This window comes from Neodiprion fabricii, chromosome 4 (genome assembly GCF_021155785.1).
Source record: "Neodiprion fabricii isolate iyNeoFabr1 chromosome 4, iyNeoFabr1.1, whole genome shotgun sequence".
Taxonomy (NCBI): domain Eukaryota; kingdom Metazoa; phylum Arthropoda; class Insecta; order Hymenoptera; family Diprionidae; genus Neodiprion; species Neodiprion fabricii.
Window position 1 is genome coordinate 9607723 of NC_060242.1, and position 16458 is coordinate 9624180.

Here is a 16458-nt window from a genome sequence, read left to right on the forward strand (position 1 = left end):
CAAACATTGAACTAAAACTTCAATCTATGCCACCGCTCGTTCCGATATCTAGCGGCGAAGATACAAGCCTTGTGACAACGGTGACAACTAGTACTTGTAACAATGGTTTTTGTCATTGACACGTCAGTTATTCTCGGTATAAACGTACCAGTGAATCTTGCTTGCGAAATTTTCGGAAGAAATGACATTCCTCGTTAAATTAAGCTTCCGGTATCGATTCGACCTGGATCTGACCCTCAACCTCTCCGATTCGGTCCACGATTTTCACCTTATAGCTTCAACTCTAAAAGGGCCTCATATTTTTGGCACGATGTTTGCATTGTGAAATATTATGAGCTAATAAAGTTTTGTTTAAAACTTCTAAAAAATTGTAGACCGAATCGAAGCGGTCAAGGGTCAGATACAGGTCGAATCGGTGTGGAATGCCTCGTATACAAGTACTCGTGTGATGCTTGGGTGGTATTACCCGAAAATTTTCGCCGATGACTTCGAGGTTGCGATTTGGATATAACCATAAGAGAAATTGGATGGTTGCCAATAATTGAAGCATTTCTCATTTGGTTACTGGAGATTTCATTCGTTCGAGAAACCCCATTCGAAGTTATCATCCCAGCTAGCGGCGAGGTGATGGAAATCAAGCTTATCTGGCGTATTAGCAACTGAGGACTGCTGAACTCTGCCTAGTTCCAAACTTTACCCTTCAATCTCGCAGTATTAACTGTCAAAGCTGGAAGTGCAGCTTCTTAGCTCGATATCTACAATTAATTATGTATTCAATTAAAACTTGTTTCGCAAACAGAAATTTCGCGCGAAACAAACAGTTGTGTGGCCAATGGTTCAGCGAGTATACTTACAATTAGTAACTTCTGCAGTACGTATCAAATGATTAAAATATTTGATATTTTTCAATCTGTCGTGGAATGAACATGAAATTTTCCTAATTCTCGGCCGTAGATAAATTTGTAAATTTCAGTGGACATTGAATCGTAAAGTAATTTTCAAAAAACTCCCATGGTTGACGACAATTAATACTTGTCAGCAGCATTTTTAAATACTTTTGGTTGTAAGCATATGTTACATCTATTGAAAATTGAACTCCCAATATAAAATTTTTAACTGTCCCGTATGTATCCTGACGGCGGATCTTCGATTTTTCGATGCCCTTGGTTCACCTGGAGAAGTTTGCCAGAAACTTACAGTGTTCCCTTTTTTTTTTTTTTTGCGACCAGCGGTGAATGTTGAAAAATTGATCTTACAAAAGATATTGCGAGATTTTGTTGGGCACTTGGCGTGATCGAAACGCCTCTCAATTATCATCAGCTTCCCTGGTCGTTGGCTATATCTTTTTGCACTCTCGGTAAATAATAAACGAAATTAACCACAACAAAAAAAGATTATTCGAACGCGCTAACCGCCACTGGCCACTGATTTTAACTTACGATTAATATTAACTACGGCACTATTCGCCTAGCGCAAAAAAAAGAGAACACAGTCTTCATGGAGGCAGGTAATATATCTTTAAAAAAAGTGTTTGCATATTTGCTGCACGTTTATCAATACTCGTATAAACTTTATTACTACGTTCAGAAACGAAAATGTTTATTGAGTTGGTAGGAGAGTAGGGGTTCGACAAATATGATAGGTTGCACGTAGTTGAGCTTCTGCTACAAGCAATTATTCATTCAATAATCCAATTATTAATTAACCTTATAACTTTTGTGTGTCAAGAAAGAATGGTTTTAGCTTTAAAGCCAAGTAGCAAGTGCTCCGCAAATAGATGAGAGAGTAAACTTGTGTAGGGTTGATTCGTGAATTTAATTATAAGGGTCGATGAATGCGATCATTGCCTGGTCGTTTTACCGTACACGCAGCACCGTGGCAATAATTTCTCATTTGTATGTAATGAGTTTAACCAGCATTTACGCCTCCGACTTGATGGACAACTACCAGGTATAACTTGTATAAGTACGCTAATAGGTTTCTGTGTAGCTCAGACATAGTTAGATCTACTAATGCTTCGAGTCTTGGGCTTCCTACGGCATCGGCTATAGGTAGTCGTGATATACACTTGCACTAGACCCGGTGGCTGCAATATAGATGCCAAATACATCCCAGCATGAAGTCCCTATTAGTTAACTTAGATAATTAGGTTACATCGGCGCTTGGCTCAATCGAGGAATACGAACTACGACCACCTTATACCTTATACCTCTAGATACGTGTAGAGTAATAACTGTCCGCTTCTGTGTCGAAACGGATCCGCGCAACCGTGAATATTAATCGCGTGGTGAATTTCGTGCATGATTCACTGCTCTATATTCTTATCTGGAATTTCATTGGTATCAGTTTTTGCCATTAAATCAACTACACGAAGGGAAAGGATTATTTGGGTCAAGTGATATTTGTTTGGTTCAACAAAAGTAGCGAACACAATATACTTCTTACTTAATTCAACAAAATACGATACTTTCGTTGGTCTAACAAAATTTTGGCGAATCAATTACTTTTCTCTCAGTGCAGTGTCAAACGATTCTTGTGGGCAGACGAGCATTACACATATGTCGAGTATATGTACAGTCGATCGCAACATGTCACCTATACCACAGTGGATAGTGATGAAATTATCCAATTACCAATTGAACCAACGATAGTTATATCACTGTAAACACATCGCCGGCAAATCTCAATTTTATGCAAATGACTGTTTATCTAAGCTAATATTGCCAATTATTAACAGGATGAAGTATTACACAACACTCACTTTATGATCTAAACTGATCGATAATTTATAGGTGGACATTTCATGGATGGCAATTATAAACTCGCCACAGGCAATCAATTATGTACTTATGCAGTCGTGTGTAGGTATATACAGCTGATCGTATACTGGTACATTAGACACGAAATATAGCTTTTCGAAAGCATCTCGGTACTACGTTACTTATTAAACACACCTTTCAGCAAATAATGCCACCAAGACAACAATACGGCTGAATCAAATTTTTACGTTATATTTGAAACATTGAGCGAGAGTTCAGGGATTACTAAATTTTCCAACGCCCAGCAATATAAAATAAAATGACCACACAGTACTGAAATTAAGCCAGATTTATAATTGAATCAATGTGAAATTCTATAATATTTATGTATTAATCATGTATTTTACTTTTAAATTCGACAAAATGCCGAATGACATAAGTTGGAATCGGTGCGCAGAAAGAAGATGAGGAGGAGATCAGAGAAACGAGGGAGAGTACGTTATTATTATATGTCTTGAAACATTCCTATTTGCAGAAACAATTTGAAGGACTTGAGACGACTTCGGACAGCTTTAATCGAGTTCGAAGGACAATATGACTCAAAAAGTATATTATGTCATAAGAGTGGAAAGTAAGCGATATCTGCGCAAGTTTTGTTATCGTACCAGTCTGCTTACCAGGACCACGAATCCATGGGCCAGTATCAGCAGGTGTGACACGGTATTATTTGCAGTTACTGTGAAGAAAGTTTACCTAATAAGTACTGAAAGTGCCAATGGCAGCGCGCAACCTCGAGTTACACGTAAACCGGTCACCCGACAAAAAAGTTCTGGTGTGGAAAATAGAACGTTTCGAATGTGCGTATGCGCCAGCTTCTTATTTCTGTACTGTTGAGAAATAAAGTAGCTTACGTATGCTGAAAATCACACTTTTCAAGCAGGTATTGCAACCGTTTTTTATACCGCAACAGTTTTTATACGAAATCTGCCTCGAAAGCTTAATTTTCGAATCCCGTGGACGTGCGTATTATGAAGTACCATATTTCTGAACAGTGTATGCGGAGGTAAAAATTGGTGCTTACGCACGATCGAAATGTTCGACTTTCCACACTAGGCTTTTCTGGCGCATGTGCACTAGCGAATAATCTGATTTCATGCATTATTATCAGGGGTCATGCCTTCGACGTGAGTTACATAAGCCAAATTTCACACGCTACCAATGGCACCTTTGGTGCGGCCCAAATTAAACTTTCCTTCACAGGAATTATGAAACATAACGTGTTTGTCACGTGTGGACAGGCGATCTTTGATTCGTGTGAGTTACAGCACTAATTTTTGACTCGTGCCACAAATATAACTCGTTTAGATATCGTCTACTTTCCGCACTTGTCATACAATGTACAGTACTAGACTTTAAGAAAGTCCGGAAAACTACGAAGACTTGAAAGGACTTCATGTGATTTTACTCAACTTTAATTCGATGGACTTTCAATGAAATCTTTTCAATTCGTTTTCTCACATTAACCATCATTACAAATATTCGAGTACGTAATTTCCACATCGAGATTTACCATGGGAATTGGTTTGGGTACGAATGCAAGTACGCGAATGGATGTAAAGTTCTTTCGTTTAACATTATTGATTCATGGGATTACAGTTACGCACAAACTGGTGGTTTTGAAAATTTGATATGTGTCTATTAATATTGTAAACTAATACACCGTGATTTTGGTACTATTTTTGGTAATAATATGTACGCAGCTATTCAGAGCCCACACGTTCGCAGACGGCTAATGGATTATGGTGAAATTTGATATCTGCGGTACCCAATAAAATTTTAACTGAACCGGGATTCAGGTTTCGACGTTCACGTACCATCTATTAAAATACCCCAGCTCGTGAAAGGGTAATCGCTAAGCTGCCTGCAGATTAACGGCACCGCAATTCAGACAAAATTAATGATTCTCTGCATTAGCAGCTTTAAAAAAATCGAAATTCATATTCACATGAATAAATAACAGGAAGATCAAACTTTCGCTGATAATATACTATACTATACCGAGAAAAGTGACGTCGGGAATCTCACTATTGAATAGTAGTAGAAAGATTTGACTCCTGATGTAGTTGATTTGACTATTCGTATAATTTATCTCAGTATTTTACATAGTTGAGTTGACAATATTCTGCAGTAAATGTTGGATACTTTGCATGAACACGGGGGTAGTTGTTATGGCCATGGTTGATTGACCTACATAAGATATTTATCGAAATCCGAGTTCATTTTCTCCATAGAATAAAGTAATTTCCACTCCAGATACTTTTCCCAGTGTGGTAATGAATGTAGGTAAATTTCAATACTGTAAGCAATGTTTTAGGCGAAAAAAAAGCTACAATACTCAATATCAGTGAATTTCATACATGCACTATAAGTAGAAACCATGTCAACATGACTAGCATGAGAATGTTACCTGATGAATAAAAAAACTTTTATCAATATTACTGACATTGTTAAAAGTGTTGTGTTAATCTATAATGACCGAGTATAGAGCAAAAAAACCTTAATGTTGTGGCGGAAAGGATGATGGGGGAGGCAGAGCTTCAAAAATATTCGGTTTAGTACAATTATTTCGGTGAGGGAGTGATGATATGAAATTTTTTTTTTTTTGGACAACTTAACTTCAATTTGTCTTGACTCAAGTTAAGGGGCATGAACTCACCACAAGTCACCTTTGTGCTCAAGTTGTCTCTCATTCGCCTTTTCAACACGTGCAAGTTTCCAGTCTCTCTCTAATTTATTTACAGTTGATGTGACGCTCGTGGCTTCGACCATTGGTGACAATCTAGGCGTCTGCGCGTATTTGCAACATCATAAAATTGTCCCGACCTTTTATCTGACCTTGAGCCACTTGAATATGTAACACTCTTTTATTGTTAGCCGCATCCTCTTCGAAACTGTAAGTCGTCTTTTTGGCTCTCGGCAAAGTAGAAGAACTTCTTACGGTTACTTGTGACATTTACGAAAAACCGGCACCTCTATACCGAGAGGATTTGACCTCTCGGCAGCTGGTTCCATGTAGTGCAGGAATTCCATGTAATCACTCTTTTCGCTTACGGCTCATCGCGCTCACTACCGATGCATACAATCTTTGCGATCAGTCAAGCCGGTTGCACAGGATCTCTGAAGAATATTGAAGTCTTGACTTCGCTGATGTAGTGGAGTAATAGATATTGGAATTGTAAGTCAATGAAGTACGTCACATCAATTTTTCGTTAACGTTTCGACCCGAGTAAGCTCCCTCCTCAAAACGATGTATACATTTATTCCCACTGCCAAGAGCAAAAGAAAGGAAGAATGAATAAGGATCCAATCTTGGACCTATATGGATATGACAAGAACGCTTTTACGACGTTAGACGCGATCATTTACTCAGTACTTTACCGTAATTACTGTGTCTGAATACTATATTCTTAATTATTCTTGCGTAAAACAAAAAAATAAAATAAAAGTGTAACAATCATTATTATGGATCACTATAGAAAACAAATCCCAAAGTGGGGTCCCAAGATTGGATCTTTATTCGTTCTTCCTTTCTATTATTTTTAGCAATGTAAATAAATGTATATATCATTGTCAGAAGGGGCCTTACTCGGGTCGAAACTTGATTCACCTACAATTCCAATATCCATTATTCCATACAGGTTATCTGTGCTGGCCACTACTTACCCCTAAATTTCCGCTTAACTTCCGGGTCCGAACCAATTTGCACCTTTTTTTCTCAAATGGGAACTAGGTTCACAATCAGTCAGTTCCAACGTTACGATACTTCGGTCAAGTGTCTGTATTGCCAACGTAATCGACTTGGCCCAAAAATTAACCGTCTGGGAATCATTATCCCCATGTGTACGTGCCACGTGGGGCTTATACGCCATAGTTGCGCTCTCCTTCACGCACGTTTTTGGTGCGCTTGGGTGTGAGAGCTATGTATACGCCCATCAGCGCTGCTTAATTTGAGTACCTTTTAAATTTGATCAGTAATCCATGCATTTATATTCCACACAAACTCAGCTTATTATGATCGAATTGTACGCAATCAGCATACCATCGCACCCAAGCCGTACGATATTCTTCATGATTTTACTGGAAGATGGCGAGTCACATACAAAGCCATTCTCTGCCGGTAACAATTATGCATAATATTCTATCTGTAATAAAACTGCTACAAATTTTCGTAACGAACATTACCTACCATTGAAAACAATAACTTGTAAATCATTTCGTATATCGCGGTGCTAATGCCAAAATGGCTTGTACTTATTTATACGCCCTTTTAGCTTTAGAGAGCTATCTAAGTAAAAAAGTATATAATTTTTTTATTAAAATATATGTTGTTTCGGGCACCTTTGGATTCGATCTCGTAATTATTCTAGAGTCGAGGAATGGAGGAAGGAGTAACAATGGATATAAGGAAGGCTTATGATTGAATTTATAAATACTTTATTGGAATAGTGACGAATTTAAGTGCATAGTTGAACGAACAGGATTGTTTCAATGTCGGAATTGGAGTGTATTTGATGGAGGATGGAATAGAAGTGTATATATCGTACGTTGGGGTAGAAGTTGATTTGACGAAGGTTGGTATTCAAGTGTATTGGGACAAAGAGTGCGAGTCCACGGTGCGAAAATCCAGAATAGTGAGGAATAGAATTAGCAGAGTAAGGGCGATAGCGAGCGGTGTGAGGCTGGATAGAAATAGGAGGACATGCTGGAGACTGTAACGTTACTGCGAGGAATGTGGAAGAGTTAGCACGTAGAGGCGAGAGGTGGTCGAAGAACATTAGAGAAGACGTGTGCTGGAACGCCGAACGTAACAATTCCGTAGATTCCAGTTAAATATCGAAAAAAAATATACGCCCTTTTGGATTTGAACTTAGATATCGCTGATTCCATGTCAAACCGAACACTAAATTATGATTAATGAGTCGAGTTTTTTTTTTTTTTTTTCAGAAGCATTCTACACATGAAATAATGTAAGTCATGTTTCGCGAAAAAAATTTGCGATTTTTTTTAAAGATGATGATGTATGCACAGAAAACAAAAAACTTCGCTCCTGCGAACAATCAAACTACTGTATCGTCGAATCCATTAGTCGTACAAAAAAATGCAAGAGGTCGATTTTGAAAATCTCGAGGCATTTATGTAGCAGTATATTTCAAATTTGCGTTTGACGTTAACAAATTGTTGTTAATTTTTTTTATAAATTTCATTAGCATTTTTCATCAGCAACTCACCAACTTAAAATTTTTAAACAAGTTTCATCGTGTTCCCACTGCAATTCTAAAGAAGCAATGAAAATTTGAAAACAGAACTCAAACGGACACTATATTTATTTTTCTCACACATTTACAAACGATGTGATTTTTACTTCAATTTTTCCGTTTTGCCGTGGAGTAAATGAATGGTATATTAAAGTGCCGCGCATCATCTTTGTTTTCTCAAAACATCTCGAACATTCTAAAACAGATCGCGAAACGGATCTATCCACGGATCTGTTTTTTTTACTTCGAGTTTTCGAAGATCGAGAAAATACGTCTACAAAATTTGAGAAAAATAATCGGAATTATTCATCATAACTTAGTCTTCGATTTGACATGGAATGAGCGATATACGCCCTTATGGATTTAAAATTTTCTTTTCCAAATTTTGCTTGAAAATAAGTCTACGGAACGATTGGCAATGAAAAAAAAAAAAAATTATATGCTCTTTTGGTATTAGTACGATATATTTCTCCGTACATATAACCTCGTTCTTGAGGTGTCACATGTCAACAAAAAATCAAAGCATAATATTATTTTTTATACTAATACCATTAACCATCGTTAAATTTATTAAAGGAGCATTTCTGTCGATCAACTAATCTATTCTAAATTTGAAACAGTTTAAACTTAGATGAATGTCTAATTAAACATTAATATCTTTCTGTAGCCTGAAGATGGTTACATAAAATTTATACTTTGTCTACTTTCGTAAGATATTTCTGTTCTCTACCGTTTTACCGTTGTTTTTCAACATCGCGAATCCACACAGGTAAGGTAGATCTGCATTCTGAAAAAATTCAGCCGCACATTTGAAGTCACATTCTTTCAACTTACCCCAGAATTCAAGTATGCAATGTTTACCGCAAGGAATATGGTAGGTGTACACTTGGGGACAATGAATCCGAGACGGCTAATTTTTTACACCAGACAGTTATGTTGGCAACACGGAGAAACCTGCAGCGCCATAGTCGGCCGATCGCGAAACAAACTCAATCTGACGTGCAATCCAACAAATCATTACCCCCGCGGTATTCTAAGTTCAGATTCGACGGTCATAGGTTATGTTATGTTCATCGAGATTGAGTTTGTTTCGCGCTTGGCCGACTATGGCGCTGCAGGATTCTTCGCGTTGCCAACATAATTGTCTGGTGTAAAAAATTACCCGCCTCAGATTCGTAGTCCCTAAATGTACATGTCATAGGTATACCTACGTACAAACCAAACACCCATGACGATACCGGCGTGTACTCACCTTTCGCGCCGTTGAATCTCGAGGCTTAACGTTGTCGCCTGGGTGATCCGTAGGTACACATCGGAGTATCTGGGCCTTCCGTTAGAAAAACGTAACACGTTTGCGATTCCCCGGGTGTATCAGGGTCGCACGCGTGTCACGACACCACGTGTGCGGTATATCCCATGGGTCGAAATCCCTACCCCGTATCCGTCCGGGTCATCCGACAATCCCGAGGGGCGTAGCGACGCTGAATCGTATATCCGTGACCCGCCGAAGGCATACATCACGCGTATTACGCGCCGATGCTTACGTGCAGGCGACACCTTACACAGTCAGGGATCCAGAGGATTCGTTCCCACAGATCGTTGACTGCTGACTCGGAAAAGTTATTGCACTCGCCTGGTACTCGACTGCTGTATTCGTACTTGTTCGCGTCACAAGCATCTCCGTGGCGACTACTGCGTGTGACGAATGTAACTATTTTCTTCGTGTATATTCAATGTAATTCCCAAGTGTCGAATGCAGAACCTACGAATACCGACAATACACCGTGTAACTAGACATGCAAACCCCGTAACGTTGTCGATGTCACGTGGGATATTCGTTTCCACAATCACGCACGATAACTTGACGCATGATTTCAACGACTGCACCTAGAATTCGCATTCTTTATACGTAGATTGATGAAAGAAAAATTAATTTCAATACTAGTTTATCGAACGAAGTTTTGTCTCTGAACCCTTTCAGTCAATAGCGGCACCCTTTTTTCTTCTTTTTTTTTTTGCCAGTTTTTTATATTCCATGGAAAATCCCGAATTTTTTTAAGCATTTTCAGGTAACCGAATCGCGTGATTGACAAAAACCGGTAATAATAAAACATTTTATGACGTTCGCATAAATCATCACCAGCACGATATCTTCCCAAAAGTTCCACCATTCCTTCTTCTTCATACACGAGTAACTCGTGTAATCCGTCAAATGCGGAATTTAAAAAAATTATCTGTCCACGTTGAAAGGGCGTGGACAGTACTAAATTCGATCAAACCTGTGCCCAAGGTGTCGGGTGTGCCCAAAAGTGAAGTTTCAATTCGTTCACATTTATCATGAAAACATTGAGAAAACAAAAGTGAAATCTGTCAAAGAACCTCCGAAAATATATTTGGAACATTGTATCGCAAATATGACGATGAAATGAAGTTAACAATTATGGCTGGTTAAAATTGATTTACGACTACTGTGCGTCGTTTCCATTACAGTTACACAAAAATGAGCTCTTGAAGATGATGAGAACCGATTGCATTTTTCAGATGTTCATAATGGAGCAAACTTGAATAGTCGAGAATTTCGTATGCTCTTAATTCAAGAGTGTTAAGTTAATATCCTCGAAATACTTGCAATTTTAAGTGCAACAATTGTCATTGCTCGATCGAAACTCTCTCTGAAACAAGATGTATTAAGGCGCCTGAAAATTTGAATAATCGAACTATCAGTCGACTCCCTCGAGCGGTGCAGGTGCTAGTCCTGATGCCCTTTCCAACACTTCGACGGGTATCGATCCTAAAGTTCCTTCCCCCCAACGATACGATTAGATGCCTGATAAGTACTCTAAAACTGAAGGTTACCCCTAAATGTACCCTGAAGCAGCCAATTTTTCACTCACTGCCCCCCTATTTTTTCAGTCACTTACATTTTTTCCATAAACTTGAATGAATTGAAAAATCAATTTTATGCTTAAGAACAATATTTGTACTTTCAACTAACCATAAGAACAAAAAAAAAAAAAAATTAAATCGAACAACTCTTATATTTCACAAAGTCATAATTTTTACGGTTCATTTCGTTTAACCCAAATTATTTTATATCTATATGTAACAAAGTTGGAAATGTAAACGTTATTCTGAAACAAAAAATCGATTTTTCAATCCATTTTAGTGTATGAAAATAAAAAAATTCAAATACATCGATAATTTCATTTTATATTACATTCAAAATTTGAATTGCCCTCGGCAGGTGTTAATATTATCCGAAAATTTTTATATTCGCAATGAACTTTTTGGATTTTTAAAATGAATATAATTTTCGGGTGCAATCAAAAAAATTTCGAAACGACTACAATAACGGACACCCTAGTGTGTTCCTAATTTTGCTCTATTTGGTTACTCTTGTAAAAAAATATTGTAACCGTAATACCCCTCTATTTCACAAAGCTTTCCCCTATTTCCCCTTAAATTACCTTGATCGAGCACTGTGAAGCCTAGATGGGGTAGACAGTTAAGGGCGAACTCTACCGAAATTTTGACCAAAATCTGTCGAAAAATTGATTTTGGGTTTTTTGGCGGTAAAAATTATCTTGGGACCCATCCCCACCCAGTGAATCACAGTTTTCAGCTAACAAACCATTTTCAATGGGCTATACAGGTATTTTTCAAGTTTACATCCATTGAAATCACAATTGTCTAATTATCGTATTCAAAAGTAGAATTTTCTCATGTAATTTGAGTTGGGAAAAACAGTACCACTATTTTTCAGCCGATTCCTCCGAAAAATGTTAAATTGTATGCTTTCATTGATTTATTATGGATATTATTCAACTAATAAATCGTTTATCGAGAAAGTCTATTTTTGTAAAGTTATGAAACAGTTTACCAATATTGTTCTTTTTCTTCGAAAGCGGTAAAACAAGCGGGGAGGTATACTTTTATACCTCTATGTGCTTACCCCGCCAAGTCATCGATTAGAGCGAGAGGGAATGCCCGCAGACGTTGTCCTTTCTTTCTCGTCACGGCTTCAGATCGGTGCACAGAGGGCGCAGTCTATCTGTCGCACGTTTTGTTTGTTTCTGGATGTGAGGTTAGTTTACTTCGAATGGGCGCGTAAGCGACAGCGGACAGCAAGTGTACGCTTCTTTGCATTTTGTGATTTTTACACATTGCTTACAAATAAACAAGACAAAGTGCAGCTTGACTGTGAATTCTACGAGGTCACGGTGCAGCGATGGCATAAGCGGAAAAGACGTCGAACTGCAAGGATCGAGGCTGCTAAAAGAACGATTGAAAACCGATGGGGAGGACAGTATTGTAGAGTAATATTTCAAGTAACATTTCCTGTATCTTGTAAAAAAAAATTTTAAAAAGTGTCTTTTTTTTCACCGAATTAACGACCCCCCCCCCCCTAATGCAATACAACCTGGTCCGTTGTTGATTGTGCATCACTACCATCGACATCAAATTCTCATCATCCATCAACTGCAAAAACTACAACGAGCAAAAGAAAGCTCGAACCTTTTGCTTCGACGCTGTCATCGGAGCCAGGTGAGACTAATGAAAATGATCTTTTAGTTTATTCTAGTATCTAGCAGCCGTTCGGTCAGGCGGTTGAAAATTTAGTGAGTACTTAATGACTGTGTTTACGACGGCCAACTGAATTTTTCAAATTATTTACTAATTTTTGCATCCCATTACTGTATATAATTTGATATTGACTTGGCCTTAAATATTATTTTGCTTAAGTACTTATTATTATCAATTTGCGTTTCACGCGATGCAAATTCGAAAATGATGCCGGAAGAATATACTTGAGAAGAAACAGCATTCAATTTAGGAAGGCGCAGTGTACCAAATACGATTAGTCATCTTCGTTTTCTTTTTGGACTAGATATTCAAGAGAATTGGTCATTTTTGTTTCGGTTTTCACCAAAGTCCGATTCACTCAAAACTATATTGCTTGATCTTCGAAACGCTTGCGCATGCGTTTTTCTCCGATTGAATTCTAATTTGGCACGTACCTTCCCACATATGTTATTCACAAACGTTAGTATCGATTTCTTTACAGTGCAAAAGAAATGTATGATTCCAGATACTCGTGACGTTGAAAATGCTCAAAATTTTAGACGCCAAGTTCGAACTACGGTTTTTAAGAAACTGGTTCTCCGATCTGAAACTACATCGAATGTGATCCGAGCATTCTTTATGCGCAGGGCGTGTTTCGAAATTTGGTATTTTTATACTATATCCTAAGCTGTGACTTCTATAATTTTACACGAATCATCAAGTTCAACCACCTATTTTCTTGGGCATTTTGAATAAATTCTGACAATTAAAACGGAATTTCAATTTGAAGAAAAATGTAGAAGTTTTGAGAATCGGTAGGGTCCTCTCTTAATCAACTTGTACTGCTAATGAATTTCTCACGAATCAATATTCATTCGTGATGTTGCAACATGCTTAACTGTAAGAGTAATCTCAGCTCAGATGGTTACCCTAACGTAAAGGGAAAAGGGTTCGAAAAAGGTTGACCCCGCTATACGGAGTCATTCAGTGTTTGTTGTTATCTTTTATCGTTAGCTGCCCTGACGGTTTTGAAGGTCGCCCTTTTTACACAGAGTTAGCTCTGCCAGCTGACTACCGATCAGCTGTGTCTTCGGCAGTATAGGCGAATGGTAAAAGAGGAACGCGTGAAACGAGAAAAAAAATTGAATTTCGTGCGAGCAAAAATGCGTTTTGCACTTTGAGTTGAAGCCACTCGGATGTAGTTACATATTTATACAGCTTCGCTTGGTACGTGCCCAGTGTCGTACTTGCTTGGAGAAAGGACTCGGATTGTACAGGGTGTATCAGTATTCCGGGACCACTTGGCACTCATCGAGTCCTTGCAAAAAAATAAGACAAAAAAAAAATTGTCAACCGTATACTTGCAGGTATAACAAGATTAACAATACAACGATGTATTTATCGAACGTCGTACAATTTTTTGTACTTGAAGAGTGATACCATGGCTATCTCCTACCCGTGATCTCACTACACTGAACTCCTAAACTTTGTATCAACTTGGAGATTATCAGTTAGGTAATAAATGAAAACTAAGGAGGCTTGAAATTAGGCATAACTTCCTCTCAAGACTTGAAATGACAAATGGTGTGGTACTTGAGCCCTTTTCATCACGTAAAGTGTTGTGTCAAGTTTTGTTCTTTGTGATTTATATCATTGTATGATATCGTCTGAGAATTAAACATTTGAAACCAACTAAATATTCACTTGTAATTGATATTATAAGTTCGATGAAATGATACTTGTTTCGTGATCCGATAAAAATTTTGACGTAAATTCTACTGAATTGTCTATAATAGTTTCCTAAAACGTTCAGTGGATACAAAGTGTGTTTCTAATGGGTTGGAGCAGTCAGATAATGTATCCTTAATGTATAAAATATTTTGTTGAAGTGTCAAAATACTCTGCCAAAAATTAGCACAATTAAATCATTTGATTTCTCCGACACAAAGTTTGGTGAGCTACAGAATAATCATCGAATTTATTGGCGGCAACGCAATTCTGACTAACAAAATTAAAAAAGTTTCGTAGTTTAATGACGAAACAGTTTCCTCACATCAAATACATAATTACCTGATTGGACCACAGTTTTTCATAACTGGCAAATATATTGATATTAATCAAGAATGAAAAACCAATATTCCGATTACTTCCACTGTCTGATTGGAATGCTATCCAATCCATGTAAAGTATCGGTTTCATAAAAGAATTGCGATTTCCGTGAAATTGAATTACTTCTTGAAACCTGCACTAGAAACAGCGTAAAAAATGTACGACTACTTTCAATCAACTTCACGTATATTTATACTGTGTTCGTAAATTTTCTGACCTTTTTCTAACGATTGCACAAACACAATGGCAAACACTATGAATTTCTAAAATTTGAGACAATTGTATCACTCTTGAAGAAGAAAAACATTCGAAATGTGATTTGCTCATTTCCCCGGCAGTTTGACATCCCTCAGTCTGTGTATTCGCAATTATACATGCTTGGAAGTCTAAATTATTAATACCATAACTTTCCGTAATCATACGTTACTCGACAGAAATAAATCTTTTCGGAAAGTAGTACTTAGGTTCCACAGCTTTGGACCTTAAAAAATTCTCAAAGCGATAACGCTTAGTAGAATCGTTAAAAAGAAAATTCACCCTTATCCTTCCACCATGCAGCTCCCTTTTGTAAGAAATAACTGGCTTATCATTCCCGTAATCTGGTTTACCCTTTGGTTGAAAGAAATTCTGTTCGTGAGTATCAGATTAGATGATGAGAAATGATACCGAAGTGCGTGAAGATCATTGCATCTTGTTGGAGCATCTGAAACAAAAAGCTACTCTGATACAATGCGATTACAATGACGAATTCAGGTTACCGAACAGGCTTGGTATTTCACCAAAGAATTTTTCCCGACACGTTTAATGAACTTTTGTCAACACAGCTAACCATTATCCCAGTGGAACAATAAATCTTTCTTCTCTGCGTTACACCCTACAGTTATACGTATAAGCACAAGTATTTCCAGTAGTTTTCATCGTGTCGAAGGCGTCAGAGATTGGATTCTGTGAGCCGGTTCAACTGGTGAATGTGTAATCTCTGGCTACGCTATTTTCCAGTATTTTATAATAGAAAAAATACTGTCGGAGAATCGGTTCACCACGTTGCGAGCATATCGATTGAGTAATTTCGTGTTAAGCGGTGGGCTTTTGAAATATAGGCAACATTTTTCATAAGCATCGTGAATTTTCTCTCCCTGCTTCTACGACAGAGAAGAAAAATTCTCTGCTATTTCGGTGTACGGCCCTGATATCAATGTTTCGAAAGTTACACGCGTTTAAATTCTTGGAAAAAGCGTTGAAAATTGGAAATACGCCCCTTTTTAAATTTTTGTATCTTTCATTCTGCTCATGTTCAATACTTGAACCATGGCTAGTTTTGAAGTAACCTATCGTTATTTCTTGGTAAAGTCGTGGAATACATAAATTTATTATATTTATAACAAACTTTCGAAAATTTTCGGTGACATAATTAAATCTAAAATTATCTTTGCTTTTCATCGCCTTTTGTGATATAAGAAAAGTATTCGTTTCGGTCAAAAATCACTTTTTCGAATTTCAACTAATCTTTACATTTTTGAACCTCTACAATCCGAGAAACAGGTTTTTAGTGAAATATCCGTCTGCCTGTCGGTCTGACCGACAAACTTCAGCGATGATTTCGAAACGGCTCGATGACAAGATTTGAGACTTACAGAATTTTACAATCAAATGACGGGTATGAAAAATTACCGTGTCCTGTTTATTTTTAACTTTCAGTTCTACTGGAAATG

General features: G+C 37.6%; 1 protein-coding gene across 5 annotated transcripts in view; it reads left to right on the plus strand.

Annotated features, from left to right (window-relative positions):
• Positions 1-16458, plus strand: part of LOC124180883 (protein-tyrosine sulfotransferase) — a 270165-nt gene that overhangs the window by 64696 nt on the left and 189011 nt on the right. The window lies entirely within an intron of this gene.